This window comes from Neovison vison, chromosome 5, assembly GCF_020171115.1.
Source record: "Neovison vison isolate M4711 chromosome 5, ASM_NN_V1, whole genome shotgun sequence".
In the NCBI taxonomy this organism is placed as follows: Eukaryota; Metazoa; Chordata; class Mammalia; order Carnivora; family Mustelidae; genus Neogale; species Neogale vison.
Genome location: NC_058095.1, coordinates 146,462,021 through 146,475,780, shown reverse-complemented (window position 1 = coordinate 146,475,780; position 13,760 = coordinate 146,462,021).

Here is a 13,760-nt window from a genome sequence, read left to right as displayed (position 1 = left end):
AAGAAGGAAAAACTCAGTATGACTGGGTAAAACTAGAGTTTTTATTAGCAAGCCAAAGCTTATGAGTTTGAATCATTTTATCCAGTGGTATTTTGCTATTCAATGCAAACATAGGACTACATTTATGGGATTTTTAAAATTAAATTTTGGCTCTGGAGTCAGAATGTAGAAAATATGAACTAAACTTAAACACCAATGAATGTGAGAGCCAAAATATTTTGTGAAAATCTCTTCCTAGAAATGTAGAAGAAAAAAAAATATTTAGTAAAATAGCTAACAAGAGTTAAAATAAAAATAAAAGGAAAACAATGTAAAAACTTTAACATTTAAATGACAATGATCTTTAAGCAATCTATTACTAAATGGATATCAGATATCTAGGGAAATACTGGCAGATTGCTAATTGGGGAGATACTAAAACTTGGATAGATTTTATTATTTTTAATATGTTAATATCCCTCTCTTACATTATGTTCCTTTCCCCTATTTTGATGCTATCATTGGTCATATGACATCTTGATTAGGCCTAATTTGTTTCTCTATTCCTTAACTGCAGCTAAGTTCCAGAGAGAAGCTTCTCTCCAGAGTGGTTTCATGAGTTAAGAGCCAAAGTTACCTACCACAGCCATGTTTTACGAGCAAAGAATAGCAGGTTAGCATGTCTAGAGTAGAGGGAATTAAGTGAGAGGAGAAGGGGTATCAGGGAGGTAACAAGAGCCAGTTCTTGCATATCTTTGTAAATTGTAAATTTGTTTTCACTTTGGTTGAAGTAGAAAGTCATTTCAGTATCTTGAAGAGAGTAGCAATATAATCTGATTTATAATTTTAAGGATTATTAATACTACTGTGCTGGAGACAGATTCTAAGAGAAGACTGGGAAGAAGGAGTTGTACGGGCAAGAAATGATGGGGCTTGAACCAGGGTAATGACATCAGAGGAATGAGATATAGTGAGATTCTAGATGAATTTTGAAAATAGAGCTAAAGAAAATTTTTGCTGAATTACATGTGAATTACAAGAAAAAAAGTAACTTGAATTCAACCTCCAAAATGCATGCTTTCTTAATGGCACCAGTGGCATTCATGTGACTAAATTCTGTGGAATTTATGGTTTCCTATTTTATATTACCTTCCATCAGCTTCTATCAATGATTATCAACTCTTCTTAAAACACCTTTCTCCGACTGATTTCTGTGAACCTCATTCCTCATGTCTTCTTCCTTTTTCTCTGGATGTCCTTTGTCTCTTTCTCAGGCTTATTCTCCTTTCTCTCTCATGAATTCTGAATTTCATCGAAATGCCTTTGTGTGCAGAGCAGGTTCTGTAGCCCAAAGTCAATCACCGAAAGTCAATCAGCCCAAAGTAATTCACCATATCAACAGGCTAAAGAAGAAAATTCACAATTTCATATCAGTTTATGCTGAAAAGCAATAGACAAAACTTAATACTAATTCATGTTAAAAAAAACTCTCAGAAAAAAAATACTGATAGAGAACTTCAAAAAAACCTTCAGCTTATAGAATATTTAATGCTAAAACCAGAATATATGCCTGCCAAGATCAGAAACTAGGCAAGTTATCTAATCTCACTCTTACTTAACAGAGTTCTAAGAGTTCTAGCCAGTGCAGTAAGACAAGTCAGAAAGTAAAATTTGTAGATCTCAGGAAAGAAGAAAATATCTGACTCTGCTTACAGATGAAATGTCTATCTATATAGGAAACACCAAGGAATCTACAAGAACAACTTCTAAAACAAATGATTTTGGTGATATATGGTTGGCTCAGTCAGATAAGCCTCTGACTTCAGCTCAGGTCATGATTTTGGGGTCCTGGGATAGAGCTCCCAGTTGGGCCCCATACTCAACGGTCAATCTGCTTATTCCTCTTCCTCTGCCTCCCCACCCCATGCTCATGTTCTCTCTCTAAAATGAAAAAGTAAATTAAGTAATTAAGTGAGTTTAGTAAGGTGAGAGGTTGCAAGATAACATGAAAAAATCATATTATTCCTATCTACTATCAATAAATATTTGGAAAATGAAACTATCATTTGTCATCCCTTAAAAAAGATAAAATGTTAGGTGTAAGTCTAATAAAACATGTACCGTAAATATAGTTCTGGGCACCTGTCCTAAACAGATTAAGACTTCTTTTCACACAAAATTTCTATTGAATGTTTATAGCAGTTTTATTCATAATAGCCAAAAGCTGGGAACCACTCAGATGAGTTTTAATGAATAAATGGTTAAACAAACTGCAGTACATCTATTTCAAGGAATACTACTCAGCAATTAAAATGAAAAATTTATTGATACATGTAACAACTTAGATAAATCTCCAGGGAATTATATGTTTAAAAAAGTCATCACCAGGGGTGCCTGGGTGGCTCAGTGGGTTAAAACCTCTGCCTTTGGCTCAGGTCATGATCCCAGGTCCTGGGATTGAGCCCCGCATCAGGCTCTCTGCTCATAGAGGAGCCTGCTTCTCTGCCTACTTGTCTGTCAAATAAATAATTTTTTAAAAATCATAAAAAAAAAAGTCATCACCAAATACGAAACATATGATTCCATTTACCCTCTCATTTTTGAAGTAACAGTTACAGAAATGGAGAACAGATTTGTTGTCTCCATGGGTTAACAATGGGGTGAGGACAGGAAAGATGTTGGTATGACCATAATAGGCATGCATTGTAGAAATACTCTATACTTTGACTGTATTGATGCTAATATTCTGGTTGTGATAATGTACTTAAAACTGCATATACATTTATAATTATCTAAAATGTTTTAAAACAATTTTTAAAAATGAGTACAATAATTCTCTAAGACTTGACTAGGTTTTATTTCCTCCAAAGATTTTCCCCAAAATGAATAAAAATTAATTTGTACACATGAATGCTCAATATTTTTCTCTTTCTCTCTGTGTTTGTTTGTGTATGTTTACACAAACACATATGTATATGTTTATATGCACACAGATACATACATATATATAAGGTTAGATTAGAAAGTGTGGTTCAATTCCACCCTGTTCACCAAAACACTTTCATTTAGAACCTTGAGCTGGCATGTAATTCTACTGCCCTGAAATCACCAGGTGGTGAAGAAGCCTAAACTAACCCAAATAGAAAATAGTATATAGTGTTCCCTGAGTCTACATGAAGAAAAAAATTATGGCCTACCCTGAAATGTTTCAGCTCTAGCCACCGTCTGTAATCACATAGGAGACTTCTGAGCTAGAATGGCCCTACTGAGTTTTTCAATTCCTGATCCACAGAAACTCTAGGGGATGACAAAATGAGTCACATATTTATACTTAACATGCATTTTTAAAATTACATGGTATTTTTTTATGTCTCCACAACATTCGTGAGAAGTCTGCTTCTCCCTTTCCCACTCCCCCTGCTTGTGCACCCTCTCTCACTGTCTCTCTGTCCAATAAATAAATAAAATATTTTTTTAAAAAAGTGAGTGTAAGAAGAGTTATAATTTTTAAAATTATATATTTTTATAATTTTTAAAATTATATATGTTTCCTCTTAGCCAGAAGTTTCAAAGTGTATTTTTCATTATCCAATAAAAACTTTCAAATACATATGCAGTGACAAGAAAAATCAGTTTCTATAGCTCATATGCAGTAGCTGGTTTAAGTAGATGTCTATGCCATGCTTCTATCTTTTTCACACTATGAAATCATGCTTCCAAAGCATTTCTGTGTGACTGATTCTCTCTGTAATCAGTCAAAAGCTGCATAGGTTCTATCTTTGGAAAATTGTATTAATTGTCAACATTTCCAAAACCAGTGATTTTATCAAAAACATATCTAATAAAATGCCTAACACTTAACATTTCATAAAAAGTATGTTAATGTCAATTTTAAAAGCCTACAGCTTGTTTTTTATAGTCATTTTACATGGCCATCAATAAATTAATAGAAGTTACTCTCAAGATTTATGGGAGCCTGTATAAACAACAGGTTTGTAATATGTCTTGAAACTTCTTAACAAAGATAAGATCTAGAATCTATAATTAAGTCTAATGAAGATATAGAAATAAACAAACAGCAAGGATGCAATTTAAAATATTTATTATTACAAAATGTTTTAAGAGAGAGAGGCTCATAATGACTAACTCTTTGGAATTAAAAAAAAAAAAGAAAAATTAAGGCACCTGGCTAGCTCAACAAGTAGAGCACCTAACTCTTGATCGTAGGGCTGTAAGTCCAAGCCAACACTGAGCATGAAGCCTACTTAAAAATAATAATAATAAAATAAAGCACCATACTCGGGGTCCCTGGGTGGTTCAGTCATTAAGCATCTGCCTTTGGCTCAGGTCATGATCCCAGGGTCCTGGGATTGAGCCCAGCATCTTACTCCCTGCTCAGTAGGAAGCCTGCTTCTCCCTCTCCCACTTGCCCTGCTTCTTTTCTTTCTCTCTCTGTCTCTCTCTCTGTCAAATAAATAAAATAAAATAAAATAAAATAAAAAGTTTAATTTCAAAAATGATCTAAATATGGTCACGAATCAAAAGCTCACGGATGCCTGCAAATTGTGGAGAGAGGGAAGATGGTGGTCAAGTAGTTTAGGTCATGTCATCCTATGCATGCAACCAGATAACAATCAAATCATCCTATATATCAATTCCTATCCAAATATCACAGAAGACCCTAAATAGGGAAAAAAAAAAAAAAGTTCTGAGAAAAGTTAAGTAAAGCTGAGGAAATCACAATTACAGACTTCAAGTTATATTACAAGGCTTTAGTAATTAAAACAGTATGTTACTGTTGTAAAAATAGACACAGATCAATAGAACAGAATAGGAAACCTAGACATGGATCCATAACTTATGGTCAATGAATCTTCAACAATGCAAGAAAGAATATTCAGTGGAAAAAAGACAATATCTTCAACAAGTGGCACTGGGAAAACTAGACAGCAACATGCAAAAGGATGAAACTGGACCACTTGAATATACCATACACAAAAACAAATTAAAGATCTAAATGTGAGACCTGAAACCACAAAAATCCTAAAAGAGAGCCAGGCAGTAAGCTCTGTGACATCGGCCATAGCAACCTTTTTCTAAACAGGTTCAGTAAGGCAAGCAGAAAGAGGCAAAAATAAACCACCATGGTCAACATCAAAATAAAAAGTATCTGTACAGCAAACAATTTAAAAAATTAAAAGGCAACCTTCCAAATGGGAGAAGATATTTGTGAGATATCTGATAAAAGTTTAGTATTCAAAATATAAAAAGTACTTATAAAACTCAAACCCCAAAACTCAATAATCCACTTTAAAAATGATCAGAAGACAAAGGCAGCTATTTCTCCAAAGAAGATAAACAGATGGCTAAGGGACATGTGAAAAGATGCTCATCATCACTTATCAGGGAAATGCAAATCAAAACTAAAATAAGATATCCCCTCACACCTGTTAGAATGGTTAAAATCGACACACAAGAAATAACAGGTGTTGGTGAGGATGCAGAGAAAAAGGAACACTCTTGCACTGTAGATGGGAATGCCAACTGGTGCAACCACTGTGAAAAATTGTACTGAGGTTGCTCAAAAAGTGAAAAATAGAACTATCTTACAATCCAACAATCATACTACTGGGTATTTACCCAAAGAATACAAGAACACTAATTCAAAGAGATACATGCATATCTATGTTTATGGCAGCATTACTTACAATACCCAAGATATGAAAGTAGCCCAAGTGTCCACTGATAAAGGTGAAAGGATAAAGAAGTGATACACACACACATACATGTATGTGTGTGTGTATAATGGAATATTATTCAGTCATAAAAAGAATGAAATCTTGCCATTTGCAATGACATTGATTGAACTGAAGACTATACTGCTAAGCAAAGTAAGTCAGTCAGAGAAAGACAAATACCATATAACTTCACTTATATGTGGAATTTAAGAAACAAAACAAATAAGCAAAGGGTAAAAAAGAGAGAGAGAGAGAGAGAGAGAGAGAGAGAGAGAGACAAGCTGAGAAAGAGACTCACTACAGGAAACAAAGTTATGGTTACCTGAGTGGAGGTGGGTAGGGGTATGGGTGAAATAGGTGACTGGGATTAAGGGTGATGGGGATTATGAGCACTGGATTCATAAAATAAAATAAAATAAAATAAAATAAAATAAAAATAAAATAAAATAAAAATGTAAAAAAGATTTAATGGCTGTCTTACTAATGTAAGAAATACCTTAAAATTTGAAGCTATTGAATAATAATAAATGAAATAGCACTTTAACAGTGTGTTTGATTTCAGTTTAATCAGGAAATCACAGTTTTAACCATTGAGTATATTCTGAAAATGCTAAATAGTGGGTGGAGAATCCTTTATTAGAACACAGCATCTCTGGGATGACAGTTAAAAGTCTTGGGCATATGCTGCTTCAGGTCGTGAATCCAAAAGAGTAATCCAAGGAAGCTGAGAGCTGACAGCCTGGATTACTGTGGCAGAGTTTCATGTTGTGTTCAGATATATATTCCAAGTAGACTATAGAGAGTAAAAAAAATCAAAGAGCTCCAGGGCCAAAAATGTAACCTTATAAAAATAATCAAACAATGAATCAGGGTTCAAAAAATGAGTTTCCACATGCTAGAGAGTATGATTCAGAGACAGATGTCTCTCAACAATGGCTACTGTGGCTGGAAAGAGAATACCAAGTAAATGAGGGTGGATGGATGTGTCCCAAAGGCCAACATTGTACTGTTGCTATTGCTCATTATGATTTTTCCCCCCTTGGCTAGTACTGTCACCTCTGTACTCTATGAACATCATATATGCTTTCTGACATCTCCTGCTATTGCCTTAATGTCCACATTCACACAGGAAATAGCTTCCAGAAAAAGACAAATGATGTAAAAACATGCTCATTTATTTCTCTAGCTTTTCATAAAAATTCATGACTAAAATAATTCCCATTAGTATTGGTTGCAAAGAAGCAAATGTGAGTATTTTCTTAACTTAGTGCCACAATTTTCCTATGAAAATAAATATAGGAAGGAACCATATATATGATGAAAAAGAATTAAAGATATTTGTGGATGGGGTAAATATGTATGAGACCCAGATAACTGTTCTCAGCTAAAGCAATCTAGAACAGTGCTGTTCAAAGTCTCTGGGATAAAGTGACATGGTTTTGTTTTTCTATTTTTTAAATTCAATACATGCCTATATATATTTTTAAAGAATATAAAACTGAATTTCTAGAAAAATAAAATTAAAAAAACAGTGATATCTGAACCAAACTCCATTTTAAAATGGTTTATTAGATTCAATAGAGATAAAATTCTGTGAAGTTATTATGAATTTTCCAGTACACTGATCTCAAACTCATCATAACGGATATATTCATGTAATTTTAGCAAAATGCAAGCTAGTCTATATGACACTGAAAACAAATGAAATGGAGGAGGAGAAAAAGTGCTCCTATTCTGAAGAAATATTAAATAATATGGAAGTAAAAAGAATAATGGACACACCTTTTAAATAAGTAAATTACTCTATGCTTAATTGAACCCAGAAAAAGGTCTGATTTATTGTTGTCCAAGTACAATGCTTCTACAAAAAAAAAAGGTGGATGACAGCTCCTTTTGCATTGCTATTCTCAATTTGCTAACACTAATCTGAAGATTTAGTACATGTTTTAAGTGCTATTACCAAATGAAGATTAATAGAGCAGAAAAAATACATGCAGAAAGTCTTTCCTACTTTTTTGTTATCATAAATGGTATTGTGTTTTCAAAATATCAAATTTAAGTACTAATCAATGTCGACGATGGTAAATTAATATTTAATTTTCACTTTGAAAGACCCAATGAATTATGCAAACATCAACATAACAAGGGACACATTTATACAAAATAGAAAAGCTTGATAAAGAGAATATTTAATGAACTGTCAAGGAATAAGAATAATTATAATTATATATATATATTTACTGTAACAAAAATCTAGGAGCTAAATGTACACATTATTACAAGCTATGTGATATTTAAAAACGTATTCTAAAATACAATGCCACATAAAGATTAGAAAAAGAATTGCATATAATTATAAATAGGGCATATATATATATATATGCTAAAATCAACTAAAATAAGGTAGTATAGCAAAACTAGCAATGTTAATATAATTAACATCAAATAATAAAAAGGAAAAATCAGTAAGAAAGAGTAATATTCTTCTTGAAACTGTTAAATCCACCAAAAGTATAAAGTACATATTAGTAATTCTTCTTTAATATATAAAATACTGACATATAGAAATGAAAATACACAATATAAGAGATGAAACTGTCACAATGTAAATGATAACCTATTTTTATGATTTCCTATTGTTATTGAAAAAATTACAAACATATTAGTGGCTTAAAACAATAGCACAAATATATTACCTTGTAGTTCAGGAAGTCAGATGTTCAGATGGGTCTCACAGGGCTAAAATCAAAGGTATCAACAAGTTTCAGTTCCTTTCTGGAGGTTCTGAAAAGAATCTATTTTCCAGACTTTGTCCAGATTCTAGAGGCTGCCATCACATTGCTTGGGATTTTTTACCTTTCTCTATCTGCATGCCCCTCCTTAAGGCTATCCCACATTGCCATCTCAATGGTTCTTTCTTGCCTGTCTCAATTTTTTCAATTATAAGAATGCTTGTGATTACCCTAAACTAGACAATCTTGGATGATTTCCCCATATCAATGTCAGCTGGCCAGAAGTCTTACTTCTACTCGCAAACTTAATTCCCCCTTCTCATGTAACATATGGGTTTAGAAATCAGGATGGGGACATCTCTGGAGTGGTATTTTATTCCTAACACATCCGTAATACCTATAAACTAGATTTAACAAAAAATAAGTAATGATAAAGAAATATTGAATAATACTTAAAATAAGATGTAAGGAATAACAAAAGACCACTTTGTTTACAAGTCTCATTTTTTTATATATTAAGTACATGATATCCAAGAAAAAATGTAAAATGACAAAGTTCACTTATTTAATAAAAAAGTAATATTCACACAATATTCAAAGCAATGATAGAAATGTGACATGAATATGTTGTGAATGTGAGTAGCTTATAATTACTGGAATTTAATTTTTAAACAGTCTGTTCTTAATTGTTCTAGCCACAAAGATAAATGAATAGTAGAATTATAATTTATTATGAATAAATTAATGGTAGAAAAATAAATTGCAAGGCTCTCATAAAAGTGATGATGATCAAATTTATAATTCTGTACATATACCATCAATTGATGCAGAAAAAGTGTTTGACAAAATACAGCATCCATTCTTGATTAAAACACTTCAAAGTATAGGGATAGAGGGAATATTCCTCAACTGCATAAAATCTATGAAAAACCCACAGCGAATATTCTCAATGGGAAAAAGCTGACAGCCTTCTCTTTGAGATCAGGAACATGACAAGGATGCCCACTCTCACCACACTTGTTCAGCATAGTACTAGAAGTCCTAGAAACAGCAATCAGACAACAAAAATAAATAAAAGGTATTAAAATTTGCAATGAAAGAGTCAAACTCTCTTTCTTTGCAGATGACATGATACTTTATATGGAAAACCCAAAAAACTCTACCCCCAAACTACTAGAACTCATACAGCAATTCAGTAATGTGGCAGGATACAAAATCAATGTACAGAAATCAGTTGCTTTCTTATACAATAACAATGAAAATACAGAAAGGGAAATTAGAGAATCAATTCCATTTACTATAGCACCAAGAACTATAAGATATTTGGGAATAAATCTAACCAAAGAGGTAAAGGATCTATACTTGAGAAACTACAGAACACTCATGAAAGAAATTGAAGAAGACACAAAAAGATGGAAGAGCATTCATGCTCATGGATCAGAAGAATAAATATTGGTAAAATGTTTATACTGCCTAGAGCAATCTATACTTTCAATGCCATTCTGATCAAAATTTCCACTGGCATTTTTCAAAGAGCTGGAAAAACAATCCTAAAATTTGTATGGAATCAGAAGAGCCAAATTGCTAAGGAAATGTTGAAAAAGAAAAACAAAACTGGGGTCATTATGTTTCAGATTTCAAGCTTTACTACAAAGCTGTGATCACCAAGACAGCATGGTCCTGGCATAAAAACAGACACATAGACCAGTGGAACAGAGTAGAGAGTCCAGATATGGACCCTCAACTCTATGGCCAAATAGTTTTTGACAAAGAAGAGAAAAATATACAGTGGAAAAAAGACAGTCTTTTCAATAAATGGTGCTGGGGAAATTGGACAGCTATATGTAGAAGAATGAAACTCAACCATTCTCTTACACAACACACAAAGATAAACTTGAAATGGATAAAAGACCTCAACGTGAGGAAGGAATCCATCAGAATCCTAGAGGAGAATATAGGCAGTAACCTCTTTGACACTGGCCACAGCAACTTCTTTCAAGATATGTCTGGAAACAAAAGTGAAAATGAATTTTTGGGACTTCATTGAGGTCAAAAGCTTCTGCACAGCACAGGAAACAGTCAACAAAACAAAGAGGCAACCCACGAAATGAGAAAAGATATTCACAAATGACAATACAGACAAAGGGCTGATATCCAGGATCTATAAAGATCTCCTCAAACACAAAACAGACAATCATGTCAAAAAAATGGACAGAAAACATGAACAGACACTTCTCCAATGAAGACATACAAATGACTAAGAGACAATGAAAAAATGTTCATCATCACTAGCCATCAGGGAGATTGAAATCAAAACCACATTGAGATACCACCTTACACCAGTTAGAATGGACAAGATTAACAAGACAGTAATCAACAAGTGTTGGAGAGGATGTGGAGAAAGGGGAACGCTCTTACACGGTTGGTGGGAATGCAAGCTGGTGCAGTCACTTTGGAAAACAGTAGTGAAAAGAAGGGCTATCTGTACCCCAGTGTTCATAGCAGCAGTGGCTATGGTCACCATCATGTGGAAAGAACCAAGATGCCCTTCAACAGATGAATGGATAAAGAAGATATGGTCCATATATACTATGAAATATTATGCCTCCATCAGAAAGGATGAATGCCCAACTTTTGCATCAACATGGATGGAACTGGAAGTGATTATGCTGAGTGAAATAAACCAAGCAGAAAGCAATTATCATATGGTTTCTCTTATGTGTGGAGCATAAGGATTAACATGGAGGACATGGGGAGATGAAGAGGAGAAGGGAGTTGGGGGAAATTGGAGGGGGAGAGGAACCATGAGAGACTGTGGACTCTGAAAACAATCTGAGGGTCTTGGAGGGGCAGGGGGTGGGAGGTTGGGTGAGCCTGATGGTGGGAGTTATGGAGGGCACATATTGCATGGAGCACTGGGTATGGTGCATAAACAATGAACTCTGGAATTCTTCTGAAAACAAATTTAAAAAAAAATAAATAAAAATTTAAAATAAAATGAAATAAAAGTAGACAAGTTAAAATCAAGACCTCAAGGTCTCTCTCTTCAAAATGCACAAATATGAGTAATAACAATAGGTAAAACCATAATGTGTAACAAAAGCAATCAATAGTGAAGATATAAAATGGCATGTTACAATCTTTAAGTGTAACATCAAATCCTCATGGCTGAACTGTGTCTAAACTTGGTGTGGAATACTTAATCAACATACAGAGAAACTATAGAGATGATTCGATAAAGTAAATGGAAAACACATTTTTAAGAGTTACACCTTACATGCAAATAAGTGGTTACAGAAGTAGAGTAGACAACCTGAGGAAATCATGGCAAAATTTTTATAGAACAATTACTTTTTCCACTGTTTTGCCAGAATCAAGTAAACAACAACATAGTGCTGGAAAATTCCAGCCAAAGGGATAATGGAGCATAAATGCAGACAGATCACAAACATCAGAGTGGTAAGTATTTTCAGAAAAATAAGAAAAACAAGAAGAGAGCCATGGAGAAGAATAAAAATGATGAATAAACTTCTTGGAAGTTTCTTGGTGAGGATTGGGCTCTATCCTTGGTATTTAAAATAAATGCCTGTACCTAATATATACTCAATAAACACTTGTCAGAAAAATGAAGGAATATGAACACAAAAGATATCCTTCTTTTCTCCTGAATTCTAAAAATATATAGTTAAACAAAGTTCAGGTCTTGATTCAAGGTATACATGTGGTTGGAGATGGGGTAAACATCTATGTAGTGGGCCAAATTTTAATAGGTGCTGAAATATTTAGAAATATGAAAAAAAACTGTGCAGTTTTATTTAATGTACACCACTGACAATTTAATTGCTTGTAAAGTGTAAATAATTCCTATATCTGCGAAAAAAATAGTATTCACAAATATATAAGTGCAAATACATGCCAACTATAGGCAGCAGTAAAAGGAGGCATTCACAGAAATGTCAGTATCCTAATGCAGTGAAGTAACGTGTATAGAGGTTCGAGTCATCACCTCTGTCCTCAAATTAATAATGAAGCAAACTACTCCCTGAAACTGGAAAGACTGGTGAATAAGGAGAATCACAACTTACCAGGAGCAAAAGATGTCACTGGATACAACCCCTAGTAGGGATACTTAAAGGATACTGATTAATTTCTGGAAACCGGATGGGCTAGACTGAGAGATAAAAGTCCTGGAGACTCATCTTGAGGGGAATCCCCACAATATTTCTAGGAACTCAATGAGGTTCTCAGTGAGAAGACTGAAGACAGATACCCTCATCTCATAGTTCTGGCAGGAAAGGGGAAAATTAACCATTTTGAAAAATTCTAAAAGCACTCTGTCCTCTGTTGCAAAGGTCCGACCACAAGGGAAGCTATCTTACTAAAGCACAGACAATTTATGGGAAAGGACATACCTAAATCTAGCCCTTTAGTGTTTGATGTGGGAGAAGGCAAATACCTAACTTCAGCTCTATCAAACCTTCCTGTCTCACCTAAAGGTAGGGAAAAAAGCTGAGAAGCACTTGTGAAGCTCATAGCCCATGTACAAAAACTGACTAAAAGAGTGAGACCTAATTTTAGGATTATAGAATGCTTCCCTTCCCCCACACCTTCCCACCATATCCACAGAGCTCCAGTGTAATAACAAGGAGTTCGGGCTGAAAGAACCAGGACCAACCTTTATTTAAGAGACTCTCACAAGAAATCCAAAACAACAGCAACAACAACAAAAACAAAGCAAAACAAAAAAAAACACAAAACAAAAACTAGAAGATATTTTATCTTCTGATGTTATACTGACACTATAACTACAACAAATAGTAAAGAGAACTCAACTCCGAGCCAAATAAAGAAAACCTCACACAGAAAGCCTATCACCATGGGGTGCCTGGGTGTCTCAGTGGGTTAAGCCTCTGCCTTTGGCTCAGGTCATGACCTCAGGGGGCTCTCTGCTCAGCAGGGTGCCTGCTTCCCTCTCTCTCTGCCTGCCTCTCTGCCTACTTGTGATCTCTCTCTCTATATCAAATACAAAAATAAAATCTTAAAAAAAAAAAAAGGCCTATTGTCATCAGTTCTTTTCATCTTATAGGTCATTTCTGGCTTTGAAGAAAAAAATGTAATGCATACTAGAAGCCAAAAAACTATCTGAAGAGACAAAGTAAGAACTAGACATGAATATAAATGTTATATAAATGAGGAAGACTCTGGAACTATCAGACTGGGAATTTACAATAAGGATAATTTACAAACTATTGGATCTAACTGAAAAAGTGGGGGAAAAATGTAAGAACAGCTGGTTAACATAATCAGAGAG